Source organism: Panicum virgatum, chromosome 4K (assembly GCF_016808335.1).
Source record: "Panicum virgatum strain AP13 chromosome 4K, P.virgatum_v5, whole genome shotgun sequence".
NCBI classification, from domain to species: domain Eukaryota; kingdom Viridiplantae; phylum Streptophyta; class Magnoliopsida; order Poales; family Poaceae; genus Panicum; species Panicum virgatum.
Window position 1 is genome coordinate 36,469,129 of NC_053139.1, and position 15,384 is coordinate 36,484,512.

Here is a 15,384-nt window from a genome sequence, read left to right on the forward strand (position 1 = left end):
CATTAAAGAATGGATCCTTCATATCTTCCTAATATTTCCAATCCACGTACTTGCATGGGACAATGGGAGCACGAGACTTGCACATCACCACTGAGGAATAGAAGTCTTCATGGAGTTTACACCAAAAACGCCTCACAAGACCTTCAATCTTGTCATATTTGTAGACTTTCTCCTTGCGTGCCTCCCTAAGTGCCACATCTTGCTTGTAGTAATTTCTTTCCATCTCAACCGTAAAGCTAGGAACAATTCCAGGTCGATGAAACCTTGGAATAATTGGATAGTTGCGCTACTCAGAAGAGTATTCAACTTGCAAGCGAGGAGGGATTTTAGGAAAAATGTCATGAGCAATACCCATACTTGTTGAAGTTGGACGGGATGGAGGAGTCGCGGGTCGGCTTTGCAAAATGTAAGGAGCTTTCCTTGGCTCCTTTCTTGAACTGCTGCCAGCGGGTTCCTTGCCCGCGCGATGACGTGGACGCAACTCCCTTGGAGGGTTTGGAAGATCCTCCCTTGGAGCGCGAGGATCATGACGTCGCTTTTGCCTCCTTTGTTCCGCATCCTCCAGAGACTCACCAGCACGTGGCCTCACCATGCCTAAGGAAAAGATAAGTGAGATCAAGACCAAGCTGGATAGGATTGGGAAGAAGAGGATGTGCCTGTGGTGATCCAATCCGGAGACTCCGGGTATATCCCCGGAAAATCCGGCCCAGAGGGTCCGGAGTATCCGGGTGTATATCCGGAGTATCCAGACTCGAGCACCCGAAACCCTAGGTTACAAAAATCTAAGGATTTTGTCATGGGATTTGCGTGAAACTTGAGCCAACGGTTCTTACACATGCTAGGAAGAGATACCCTAAAGTTCTTTCAAAGAAACCTACGGCATTGGGAGATCGGGCGATCCGAAGTTCAAAATACCTTTGAGACCGTTGAGAGCATGGGAACTTCAAATCCAAAGCCTCCCCGGAGTTTCCGGAGGGGAGAAGAGCCTTCCTTCAAAGATTGATGAGTTCGTGATGGTTGGAAGGTTGAAATCGCCCCTAGGGTGAGAGAGGGGGAGAGGAGAAGGGAGAAGGCGGCGGCGGCAGTGAAAAAGAAGAACTACCGTGTTACCCCCGACCCCCCCCCCCCCGCGGTATGTATAGGAAAAATTAATTATCCGAAGTATCCGGCCTCTATGCCGGAGAATCCGAACCGTCCGGAGACTCCGGCTCCCCCTCAATCTGAGCACACAATGGCTCAGAAGAACTTGATCTAGATGGATTTGGTAGAGATAAATTTTGAAGATCTAATGGTGTGAGAGAAATTACTCGACTCAAGATCAGCCAACAATCAATCAAGGAGAACAATGATCTCAAGTGAGTAAAGTGAAGAACCAAACTTTTCATAAAACAAAAGTCACACATTTTTGAAAGTTTTCAAGATCTTTTCATTTAGAGAACCACTTAATCTAAGATCATTCAAGTGTATGCAGTAATTCAAGCTAGGTTACGAGAATCCAAGATGTTTAGTTCACTTCTCAAAGCACAAAACCTTGACTTATCTAGAGGCTTAGTAAAGATATCGGCAAGTTACCCGTCGGTGCTTACATGTTGTAAAGCAATATCTCCCTTAGCCTCATGATCCCTTAAGAAGTGATAACAAATATCTATGTGCTTTGTTCGGGAGTGTTGTACCGGGTTGTTTGCTAACTTGATTGCACTCTCATTGTCACAAAATAGAGGAATTGCATCAAAATGACAACCAAAGTCACTCAACGTTTGTCTCATCCACAAGAGTTGTGCACAATACGCACCGGCGGCGACATACTCAGCCTCCGCCGTGGACAAGGCAACCGAATTTTGTTTCTTAGAGCTCCAAGCTACTAAGGACCGGCCAAGAAATTGACAAGTCCCCGTAGTGCTCTTTCGATCCACTTTGCAACCGGCATAATCCGAATCGGAATAGCCAAGTAAGTCGAAAGATGAGCCCTTGGGATACCATAAACCAAGGTTAGGAGTGAAGACCAAATATCTTAGGATTCTCTTAACTGCCATCAAATGACATTCTTTCGGATTAGCTTGAAATCTTGCACACATGCACACACTAAGCATAATATCGGGCCTAGATGCACACAGATAAAGAAGGGATCCAATCATGGAGCGATATACCTTTTGATCCACGGCCTTGCCATCTTCATTGAGGTCGAGATGGACATTGGTTGGCATGGGAGTTTTGATGGGCTTGGCATTTTCCATGTCAAACTTCTTGAGCATATCCTTGATGTACTTAGTTTGACTAATGAAAGTGCCATCCTTGAGTTGCTTGATTTGAAATCCGAGGAAGAAGGTCAACTCACACATCATAGACATCTCAAATCTCTTTGTCATAATCCTACTAAAATCATCGCACCAAGTTTTGTTAGTAGAGCCAAATATAATGTCATCGACATATATTTGGCACACAAAGATATCTCTATCAACTTTGTGAGTGAAAAGAGTAGGATCGGCTTTGCCTATTTCAAAGCCTTTCCATAAGAGAAAGTCCTTAAGACATTCATACCATGCTCTAGGGGCTTGCTTGAGCCCATTGAGCACCTTATGGAGCAAGTAGACGTGGTTTGGGAATTTTGGATCTTCAAAACCCGGTGGTTGCTCAACATATACTAATTCGGAGATTGGACCATTAAGGAAAGCACTCTTCATGTCCATTTAATATAGCTTGAAATCATGATGAATAGCATAGGCAAGCAAAATACGAATTGATTCAAGCCTAGCTATGGGTGCATAAGTCTCACCAAAATCCAAACCTTCGATTTGTGTGTAGCCTTGAGCAACCAACCTTGCTTTGTTTCTTGTCACCATGCCATGTTCATCTTGTTTGTTTCGAAAGACCCACTTGGTTCCAATTATATTTTGCTTGGGTCTTTCTACTAAGGACCAGACTTCATTCCGAGTGAAGTTGTTCAATTCCCTCTTGCATAGCCATCACCCAATCCAGATCATCCAATGCTTCCTCCACCTTAAGAGGTTCCAAGAAAGAGACAAACGAGTAATGTTCACAAAAAGTAGCCAAACGAGATCTAGTGGTTACCCCTTTACTTATGCTTCCAAGGATATTATCCACGGGATGATCCTTTTGAATTATGTGATGAACTCTTGGATGTGGAATGGAGGATTGATGTTGGATTGGTTTAGCTTCTCTATCGTCTTGAGACTGGTCTTGATGTTGAGTTGATGCTTCGGCTTGAGTGGCCCGGATACTCCGGTCTGGAGTCCGGATACTCCGGTCAAGATGTCCGGAGTCTCCGGCTTCATATCCGGAGTTTCCGGGTTTTGCAGCGGATGTAGAGGTAGATGGCCCTTGAAACATCAACTCATCATCATTATCATTGTCCACTTATTCTTGAGGCTTTATCTCACCAATCGCCAACTTCTTGATGACTTAATTTGATGATTCTTCCATTCCTACAACATTATTAACTTGCTCTCCTTGAGAGCCATTAGATTCATCAAATGTCACATCACATGCTATTTCAACACAACCGGAGGTTTTGTTGAAAACACGATAGCCATGAGCATTTGAGGCATAACCAAGAAGAAAACCTTCATCAACTTTAGGTGCAAACTTAGAGTTCTTAGGCTTCTTGTTTAGAATGAAGCACTTACTTCCAAAGACTCTAAAGTAAGACACGTTAGACTTTTTACCGAGTAGGAGTTCGTATGCCGTCTTGTTCATGATCTTGTGAAGATATAGGCGATTGATTGCATGACACGTCGTGTTGATTGCTTCAGCCCAAAATTGATCCGAGATCTTGTACTCATCAAGCATTGTTCTTGCGGCCTCAATAAGAGTTCTATTTTTTCTCTCAGCAATTCTATTTTGTTGAGGGGTGTATGGAACCGAGAACTCATGACCAATGATCTCTTCATCTAGAAACTCTTCTACGTTAGTGTTCTTGAATTCGGTGCCGTTGTCACTTCTCACTTTCTTGATCTTAGTCTCAAATTCATTTTGAGGCAAACTTCTTGAAGGTCTCTTGCACTACACTTTTGTCATGCAAAAAGAATACCCAAGTGAAATGAGAATAATCATCAACAATGGCAAGACCATAGTTGTTACCACCAATGCTAATGTACGCCACCGGACCAAAGAGATCCATATGTAGAAGTTCAAATGGCTTGACGGTGGTGACGATACTCTTTGATGGATGTGGAACACCAACTTGCTTCCCAGCTTGGCATGCACTACAAACACGATCTTTCTCAAAAGAAACATTTGTTAGTCCTAGGATGTGATCCCCCTTTAGAAGCTTGTTGAGATTTCCCATCCCAACGTGAGCTAGTCAGCGATGCCATAACCAATCCAAGTTAGACTTTGCTATCAAGCAGGCGTCAAGTTGAGCCCTCTCTTGAGAGAAATCCACAAGATAGAGCTTTCCCTTGAGCACCCCCTTGAAATCAACGGAGTCATCGCTTCTTCTAATGACGGTTACACCCTCGTTAGTGAACAAACAATTGAATCCCGAATCACAAAGTTGTGAGATGTACAACAAATTGTAACCAAGTGACTCAACTAAAAGAACTTTTGAGAGAGTGAACTTTGAGTTTAGATTAATGTTACCGGTACCAAGCACTCTTCCCTTTTGATTTCCCGCAAAGGTAATGAAATGATCTCCACTTGATGCGGTTATAGTTTCGAACATACTCCTTTCTCCGGTCATATGATTTGTGCATCCACTATCAATCACCCAAGTTGATCCACCGGAGGAGTATCCCTACAAAACAAAGTTACTCTTTTCTTTTAGGTAACCAACAATACTTGGGTCCTTTAATGCTAGTCACAAGAATTTTGTGCACCCAAACATGACTTTTTACTTTTGTGTTTCATGTACGGTGTCCTACAAACTTGGCAACCACTTTACCACGGTGGTTCCTTGTCAATACATAATCGGCATAAAAGGATACATGAGATGATTCTTGTGCCTTAATCTTGGTTGAGTTAGAGGCCTTGAACTTATCTTCTTTGAATGAAGATGCAACAATCTTAGCACCCTCATCACATGTTGTGCCTCTCTTGATGAATTTGACATGACCACTTTCTTGAATCACATCATTTGTCTTGTGAACGGGAGTGGTCATGTTCACTAGATCTCCTTGAGCACCCAAAGCGATCTTGTTCTTGTTCTTGATAAATGGAATGGCATGTGGAGTACCTTGCCCATTCCTACCAAGTCCCTTACCATTTTCAAACACAAACTTGCTCATGTATCTTGACCCAAATCCCTTAGTGTGTTTCTCAAACTCACCTACCCTTGTTGAGGGATTTTTCTTTGGGAGTAGCGTATGTGATGGAGCCTCTTCTTGCAATAGATGAGTGAGTCTAGAGATTTCTTTCTTCATTGCATTCATCTCAACATGGTTAGTAGCACAAGTTTGAATATCTATGTTATAGCACCATGCACAACAATTACTTGTAGAAGAACTAGATGAATTATATGTCTCTCTAGTCTTAGAAGTACTTTCCCAAAGAGTATTAAATTGAACTTCAAGTGCCTTGTGATTAGCTTGTCATGCTCTCTTGAAGTTTCTCATTATCCTTTCTTAGAAAAGTGTTAGTGTCATTGATAAAAGAAAATTTTCTAGTCAAATCATCCACTTTTTCTTTTTCACTAGAGAGTGACTCTTTTAGCTCAAGAAGAGTGCCATTCTTGACTTTGATTGAGTTCACAAACATCTTGTTTTCCTCCCTTTCATTGGCTAGGTCCTTTTCAAGAGCCTTGAATTTCTCTCTCTCAAGTCTAAGCAATTCTTCTTGTGTTTTAGGAGTCTCATCCGCTACATCTAGTTTCATAACTGACTTCATCATTTTAGTTGCGGACCCTTTACCATATTTCTTGACTAGTTTAGCAACTTCTACTTCATTATTCATTTCATCGTCCAATGAGTTTGGAGATGTTACCTTGGAGTTTTTAGCCATGAAGCACATGATAGGATCTTCATCCTCATCGTCGGTGAGATCTTCAAACAAACTTGTAGGATGTGGAGATGATGCCTTGAAAGCCATGGTTGCAACATCTTCTTTCTCGGACTCACTTTCTTGTTGTGAATTCCATTCTTGACCAAGAAGAGCTTCTCCGGCTTGCTTCTTGTATCTTGATCTATCTCTCTTAGATGAGCTTTTTTTGGTGTCTTTGTTTTTCTTCTTCTCTTCCGGGCAATCGGCAATGAAATGCCCAACTTTGTTACACCCAAAGCATGGCCTATTAGATCTTCTTCTTGGCTCATACTTCTTGTTCTTTCCAAAGTTTCTAAAGTTGTTTTTCTTCAATACTCTTATGAAGTTCTTGATAAAGAAGGTCATTTGCTCATCATCAAGCTCGTTATCATCATCACTACTAGTGCCTTCATTTTTTGAGGATTGGTTTGCCTTTTCTTTAACTTTTGACTTAGCTTGAAGTGCCAACCCAATGTTTTTGACTGCTTGTTCTTGAAGGTCGGCTAGATCTTGATTAATCTTGACTCTCTTCAATTGATCATGGTGAGCTTCAATTCTTCCAAGAACATTCTCGGCGGTGAAATGCTTGAAACCTCTTTCGGCTCTAATCAAACTAGGTAGAGTAACATCCCTAGCCATATACACGGTCAAGAGCTTGTCCATGATCTCACGGTCACCCCACTTGTCACCACCAAGTGATTTGATTTGATTTGTGATCTTCTTCATGCGGTTGTACATTTCTTTGACATTTTCATCTTTCTTCATGGAGAATAGGCTCAATTCATCTTCTAATGTCTTGATTCTTGATTCACGGACTTTCCTTGATCCTTGATGATTTATTTGGAGAGTGTCCCAAGCATCCTTGGCGGTTGGTGCATCCTCTATCTTGTCAAACTCTTCGGGACTTACGGATGTGTGTAGAATGTTCAATGCTTGAAAGTTCCTTTGTAGCACATATGCTTGAATCGGTGTTGGAGTTTAATCTTCATCCAGAATTTCACACCCAACTTCCACAACTTTCCAAAGATCCTTGTGGATTGCATTCATGTAGCCGAACATCTTAGTCTTCCATTGGTTATATCCGGAGCCATCAAAGAAAGGTGGCTTGCCCATGTGAATTGATGCATTCTGCTCACTAGGTAGAGAAAAAGTGTAGTCATGAGCAACTCTTCGATAATCACCTTTGCCTTTTGACCTTGATGAGCTGCCCTTGTTTGAAGAGCGTGAGGCTCTTCTCTTGGAATCGGTGTCGGAGTCATCACTAAAATCGATAATAACTCGGGAGCTAGACTTTTTCTTCCTTTGCTCCTTCTTCTTTTTCCTCCATGCCTTCTACTTCTCATAAGACATCTCATCATCGGATGTCTCTTCTTCACTTTCTTCTCCACCATTCTTATTCTTTCCTTTCTTGTTGTTGTTGGATGGTTCTACATTCTTGTCTTTGTCTCTTTTATCACTGGATCACCTTTTTCACCTTCATTAACTGGATTCTCTGGATTCTTTTCATCATCTGACATCTTGACCTCTTTGGACGGTTAAGCCCTTTGAATGGAGTGTCAAGCTCTGATACCAATTGAAAGGACCTTAAGATACCTAGAGGGGGGTGAATAGGCAATCTACAACTCAAAGACACTTAAAAACCCATCAGACGCAGACTCAGCCCGGATACTCTGGGTTTTGTGGTCCGGAGTATCCGGAGCTATGACCGGAGTCTCTGGGTATGAGAAACCTGAAAAGAAACTGCAGGAATCTATGTATGAAAAGTAGATCGAGCTAAAGTACGAGTACCAGGGGTTCCTTAAGGTTGATATCCAACATACAAAACTCACTAGAAACTCGTGTGTGAGTAGATCGAGCTCAAACCCTAGAAAAAAAGTCTCACAAGCAAATAGCAATGAAATCAAATAAGTTAACACGAAAGAGACAAGGATTTGTTTCCCGAAGTTCACACCCGAAGATGCTACGTCTCCGTTGAGGAAGGATTCGAGAGACAGTGCTCAAGAACCCCTATGCTCCTCTCCCAAGGGCGAGATCACCTCTCAAGCCTAAGGGGACTTACTATGGATTCCTCGGCGAGGAATGGAGCTTACAAACTTCTTGTGCAGCTCACAATCTTGATTGAGCAGTCACAAGCACGCCTAGCCGTCTAGGAACCCAAAGCTCCAAGAGTAAAAAACTTGAATCCACGGGCTAGACCAAAACCAAGTGCTCAAGAGATGGAAATGAGGCTCACTAGCACGAATCTTTGCTCTTTCTTGCTTTTCACTCAAATCCCTCAAAGGAATCACTCAAGAATGAAGAGAGGGAAGTGAGAGAGCTCTCTTTTGGCTTTGGAAGGAGTTCAGCTCGAAGGAATGGCAAGAGAGAGAACTGAAGGAGAGGAGGGAGTATTTATACCCCTTGACCCAAAAATAGCTGTTGGGCGAACAGTTACCCGGAGACTCCGGGTATATGCCCGGAGACTCCGGGCAACCCTAACTTTTCGGCCCGAGAACAGCACCCGGACACTCCGGGCAAAGGGGTCCGGAGTATCCGGCCCTATACCCGGAGTATCCGGGTTAGGTAGGATGAAAACTCATGTTTTGCTCTTTTGAGTGTATTTTGTGGCTCTCAGATGTTTGTCTAGGTTCTCTTGAGCACAAGATTTAAATCGAAACCCTTGAATCAAGTCCCTCTTAATAGTACGGCGTCCCTATACTCAAATTTCAAATATAAAATATAATTGCTTGAGCATGCTTGAATTACGCCTTTTCATTTCCTTTTTTTAGGGTCGTACATCGTCTTTCGTTTCACCTATACAAGCTCATCACCTGCACACATGCTCAATTACACAATTAAATATACATGTGTTTTGTCATTATTCACCAAAACCCACTTAGGGGCCTAGATCACTTTCAATCATCTTTTCGGATCTTGTAATGCAATGCACCGCATACGGGGCAAGCATCCAAATTATCATAATCACCTCGGTAGAGGATACAGTCATTGGGAGATGCATGTATCTTCAGCACCTCCAATCCTAGAGGGCAAACAAGTTGTTTCGCTTCGTACGTCGTGCTAGGCAATTCATTGTCTTTAGGAAGCATTTTTTTCAAAAGTTTTAGTAGTTCACCAAATCTCTTGTCTGATACACCATATGTTGCCTTCCATTGTAGCAACTCCAGTGTGGTGCCAAGCTTCTTCAACCCATCCTCACATCTTAGGTACAACAACTTGCGATGGTCCTCTATCATCTGCTGGAACTTTAGCATCTCTTTTTCACTCTCACAATCTTCCTGCTCACCGCACAATGCCTGCCCAAGCTCGTCGGTGGGCTTATTTTCTGCAGCATCTGCTTCAGGCTCTTCCATGGCAGTATCATCGTCAAAGGCACCTAATCCAGCATGAACTGGAATTTGGGCATCATCATAATCTACTTTTTTATTGTCTTCCATCATAACACCCTTTTCTCCATGTTTGGTCCAACATAAGTATTTGGGCATGAAACCATGATGAAAAATATGACTGTGAAAGGTTGTTCTAGAGGAATAATCTTTATTATTCTGGCAGTGTAAGCATGGGCAGCACATGAAATCATTCTGCTTGTTTGACTTGGCGACATTCAAAAAATAATGCAAGCCATCAATGAATTCTTTGGTACGTCGGTCAGCTTTGTACATCCATTGCCGGTCCATCTGCATTGTTTGAATAACACGAATAGAAAAATAAATGGTCCAAAATAATAACATTACTCATACACCATGATTAATTAAAAGGTCTACATAATTCATCACACAAACATAATAATTTAAATGGTCCAAGCTGAAATAATAGCAAATACAATACATGCATGCTAATACAAACTACTCACGAGACCTATTGACCGAGGCCTCGTGAACCGCCTCGCAAAGTCTCTCCACATTACGGTCAAATTCTTCTAGCCCTGACGCTTCATGCCTTGCATTATATCGAGCCATCAACTCACGATCGTCATCCGTACCATGTAGTTTGACATTAGATTTACGCTGAAATTTGCGATTTTCTAGACCAAGTTCAAAACATTGAAATGCTCTCTTAACCCAACGACGAATACGACATTTCAGAAGTCCAACACACTCCTCAGGTCGGAACTCAAGGGAATGTCCGGTGATCTCCATTTAATTGCTTACCGCCACCCGAGCGGACGCACGACGCTCCAATGTACTCACAGGTGGCAAACTCATACTCTCTACACTTATCTTTACAACAGTATAATGAAAACACATACAAAATACAACTAATTATTCATAATACAATAAAAAATTAATAAAATACTAAATAGTCATATTATAATATATACATACTCACATTATAATATATATACTCTCGTTGTAAACAAAAATCTAGTCATATTGGTGGCTCCAACCGGGACCAAAAGCCCCGGGGACCAATGGTCCCGGATGGACCACCAACCGGGACAAATAGAGGGGATTTGGTCTCGGTTGGTGGCTCCAACCGGGACAAAAGGCCCCTGCCCCCCACCCCCACGCTGCCCCGGCTAGCCACTGGACGCGGGACTAAAGCACTCTTTGGTCCTGGGTCCAAAGTCAGTCGGGACAAATGACTTGGACCAAAGGCCTGTTCTGTAGTAGTGCCAGTTTAAATATGGACATGCGTACAGTTTAACCTTTTTTTGTGAAACGAAACAATTTGCTAATTTGTTCCTTGGTTCTCCGAATTCACATTTAGAAGTTAGCATAATTAATTATATAAAAATATAAAAATAGTTGTGGTCAGACAAGACTTGGGAAAGAGAAGACACAGTAGATCAATTCAATCCAATCCAATCACAAAATGAAGACAGCAGCAGCTGTGGATTATTAGCAGTCACACTGATATCGAGTTGAGAGAGAGAGAGAGACATGACTCACTTGGTCCTACTTATGTGGTGATTCACTTATAACATTAGAATCACAGCTACTAACTTTGTTTGTAGTTATAGTAGACCATGTTCATCAGGGTCCGCTTCAGCAATTCAGGTTATCTGTACTAATGGTTCCATCATGAAGAAAATTGTATTGAAATTAAAAGGCGGTATGGTGATTATTATTAGAGCATCTCTATCTACATCTCAAGTTTGCATGGTGGTTATTGTCTTATTAGGATTATTGAGTTTGAATAATTATTGCTTAATGAAGTCGGTTTACAAGATGGATGCTAACAGTACTGCAGAAAGCTTCTTGGATTGGATCATGAGAAACTGGGTAGGCAAAGAACTAAAGAGCGTCCAGTTCACTTTCAGAGAGAAAATACCCAATTGGTCGTATATATGCCGGGCATTTTTATTTAAAAATAACATTACTTGTGAAATAGGTATACAGTCATCAGTCAAAGATCTGAGAGAAGCAATTCATTTTTCTCACTCGATATATATGGATCAAAACACTACCACTTGTACTCAACATTGTTTATGTGATGGGTCCTATTCAGGTCGGCTCCAACAATTAAGGCTTTTGAACTAACGGTTGCATCATGAAGGAAACTGCATGAAAAATAAAACACGTTGATTAGAGCATCGATGGACACCTCAAGTGGTTGACTTAGGATTAATGAACTTACATTGTCTTAGCGACTAGTTTACAAGATCGATGCTAATAATACTGAAACTCCTTGGATCATGAGAGCCTTGTTCGCTTGCTGGCTCATTCTGATTCCTCCAGAGCTAGCTGGTAGTTTCGTCTTAAGTGTGAGAACCGCCCAATTTGATACTATTTTAAACGAACCGCCGGTCATTATCACCCAGATGAGAGTTAACACGTGCTTGCCGTAGAATGTGCCACGTGTTATCTCACATCTAGAGACACGAATAACCGACACGTCATTCATTCAAAATAATATCAAATCCGGTAGTCCCGGTATGTGCTCCAACATACGTCCAGAATCAGCATATGCACATACCGTATACAATCGAATACATAGCCAACAATCCACAAAGAGCAGTTATATAAAACCAGAGTTCGAAACTTAATATTACAAGTTCAATATAGGTGGGTTTCCAGCTTCACTTTACAAGCCTTGGGCTCACGCGAGTCATATTAAACAGAGACTTAGAGCTTATTGAAAATACATGCTCTCCCGAAGCTCAGCTACGATAAAACTTACTTAAGATGATGATGCCTTGCTCAAGGACATCACCACAGCAGCAACAGCCTACTCTTCCCCCGCGTTTGGATTAGCGGGGTAGAAGTGGCCGTACACCACTTCTGGCTCATCTGCAACTATGTTTAGAAAGCACCCTGAGTACAAAGGTACTCCGCAAGACTTACGCAAATAAATAAGCAAGGATCATGCATTGGCTCAAGTAAAGCTTTAAGGTTAAGTAATTATTGCAAAAGCACTAGCTCTCTAAACTATCACCTAGCAAACTTAATTAATCTTGCCCAACCCCCAGAATTTTAGTTGATTAAGGGAGTAACATAATATATATCACAGATCCTCAACATGACATGAAACCAAAGCCAACAAAACCGAAACTCTCTATGAAGAATTCGACGAACCAAGAGCTTGCTCATATCCGAGAGCGCGGCAATTCGAATTGTTTATAACCTTGCAAGGGTGTACTACTTTACCCACACGACGCCGGGCAAGGGGGTACTCACATCAACCGTTCCCAACATGGCTCAACCGTTGAGGGTACGCCCAACTTGCGCGTGGAGACTTAGTTCCACCGAGGACATCTCTAAATTTTTCCTACACATAAATCCACTCGGGGACCTGCTAAGCCTCCCTGCATAGCCCGTTGGCCACGCATCTGGGACCGGGCCCCAATGATCAAGTCAAAGAAGGTATTTGGCTCATCCGTTCCATTATATTGGATATGTGGTAGCACGGAAAGGTGCTCAAGGCCGATGGCATCAACTCGGTCCTTAATCGATCCAAGCGGACTATGCCCATGTGACTTCATTCTCGAGGCCCTACTATTCCGCTCGAATCTCGATACTACCAAACTCATACCACTAAACCAAACCAGTGCGATCAAGGGTAACCAGTAAGTGTGATCCTCCAGACTATTCCTCTCTAGCGAGCAAAAGAAGTACTCTAAGCCGGGCTAAGCATCTAGTCAGATTAAGTTATTACTGACTAACAAGTGACAAGGACATGGTTAACAATTCAAGGAAGATAATGCAGGAAATTAGGTATAAGAATGCAATACATACATACTATATATAACCCCACATTACCCGGTGAGATATCTAGCTAAGTCAGATTAAATAGGAGCAAGGATTCATGCTTAGCTGCTTGCCTGGGTTAACTTCGGGCTCGACCACGAACGGGATTCCAGGTTCAGGCTCGACGGACTCGGCGGGCTCCACGGGTTCGTTCTCCGACGGCTCGGTCACTAAAATGCATGAATGCGATGCAAAATTAAGAAATGAACTAAACAGCAAGCATAAATCATGAAACAAATTGAGCATGCAGAGGACAATGTAAAGAACTCAAGAAAATTAGTTTTACAGCAAAAGCATTTTCCTAGAATTAATCATAAATAGATCAATTTTCAGCTAATCAAAACAAGATAAATCAGGAAAGACATGCAAACTCAACTAAACAAATCCAAGAAAATTATCCTAGAAACTAGGCAGGAACACAAGGCTAACAAAACTGGTTTTACTATTTTCTCACTTTCCAGCAAAAAGTTCTATATTAAATTATTTTCAGCTAAAGCATAGGAAACCAAGCTAAAACTTTGATAAACAGCAAGGAAGCATGGGAACAAGTTGCTCTATTAAAAACTACACCTCACAAGGAGTCCAACAAAATTTAGTTTGGAATTTTTCCAGCAGTGCACAAATAACTAAGCAATAAACTCACTTTTGCAAGATAAAACTATAGATAAATCTACAACAAAGGAACATGCAAAACAATATTTTTCCTAAGTAGATCTCAGCTAGAGGAATCTAACAAAACAAGTTTCATAATTTTTGGAGCTATACATGAATTTCTAGGGATTTTACAAGGTTGCTGCTTAAATAAACCTAAAGAAAACCCTAGCTAAAACGCTAGGTGCACCCGGCTTCCACGCCCACAGGCGCTGACAAGTGGGGTCCGCTGGCCAGCGGCCCACCCAGCCGGGTCAAGGCAGGGCACGCGCCCTGACCGCGGCGTGGGCGCGGCCACGGCGTCGCGGGTGTGCGCGGTGGGCGCGGACACCGCGTGCGCGGCGGCGCCGGTGGACAGCGGCATGAGGCGGCGCGGAGAGGCGGGGCCGGAGCGGGGAAAGGAAGGCGCGCACGGGGATGCGGAGGTGGCGGCGAGTCTCACCGGCGGTGACGCAGGCGAGGAGCGGTGGCGGACGGGCGGCGCGACGAGCAGGGGCGGTGGCGGGGCGAGGGCGCTCGCCGGCGGCCCTGCAGGGAAGGGGAGGGAGCCGAGTTAGGGCTCAAATCGATCGAGGATGGGGAGGACTAGGTGGCGCGCGTGCTGGATCGGGAAGAACCTCACCGGCGGCGACGAATCGCGGCGGCGACGGAGCTCGGGAGCGGCGGCGGCAATGGGGATTCGGGAAGGCTAGGGTTTGGGGCGGGACAGCTGGTCGGGTACGGGAGCGAGAGGGGATAGGGAAGAGGGAAGAGGGAAGAGGCGGCACGGGTCACGACGATGGCCGGCACGTGGCACAGAAGCCGGGGTTAACCGGCGGCGGCGACGCGTGCCGCGGCACGCCGGGCGGAAAACTGAGAGAGGAGAGAGAGAAGGGGCTGACAGGTGGGCCCGGGCGCGATTTTTTTTCTTTTCCTTTTTTTTTCCAGGGCTGTGACATTAAGAATGCTACGGTCAGCCGAGATGAGCTGAGAGGGACAACGTACTCATCCAGGGTATTACTTTTAGTTATATTTCAGTCCAATTGTAACCTCAGGACGGCGACAGGGAAACTGCCAACCAACGCGTCCGCGTCACCCCCGCTCGGGCGATTCGGGAACCCTAGCCGCTGCCCCCCACCGACGCCTCCGCCCGCCGCGCCGCCGCCCGAGTGGACCGCCGGAAGCCCGTGCGGCTCATGAGGAGGGCGGTGGGGGGGCCCTTTTCCTCTCCTTCTAGCGGATTCGGGCGGGCGCGGCCGTCATTTCCGTCCGCGGCAGCTCGACGGCGCGGGCAGCGCTCCACGGCGGCGGAGCTCGAGGGGCCACGAATCCGGCACGGCGCCGGCCGGATCTAGTGGATGTGCAGCCGTGCGTGCGCGTGGTGGTGGGGGCGTCGGCCGACGGCGCTGGTGGCCGTGGGCTGGCGGTCCGGTGTGGCGTCGGCGCGGTGGTGCGATGGTGATGGAAGGCGGCTGTGTCCCGACCGGTCCTGGTGCGCGGAGACGGTGGCGCGCTCGCAGGTCTGCAGCGGCGGAGGCGGCTGGGCTGCGGCGTGGGGATGTGGCGGGGGATGCCGAGGCGTCGTGGCAGATCT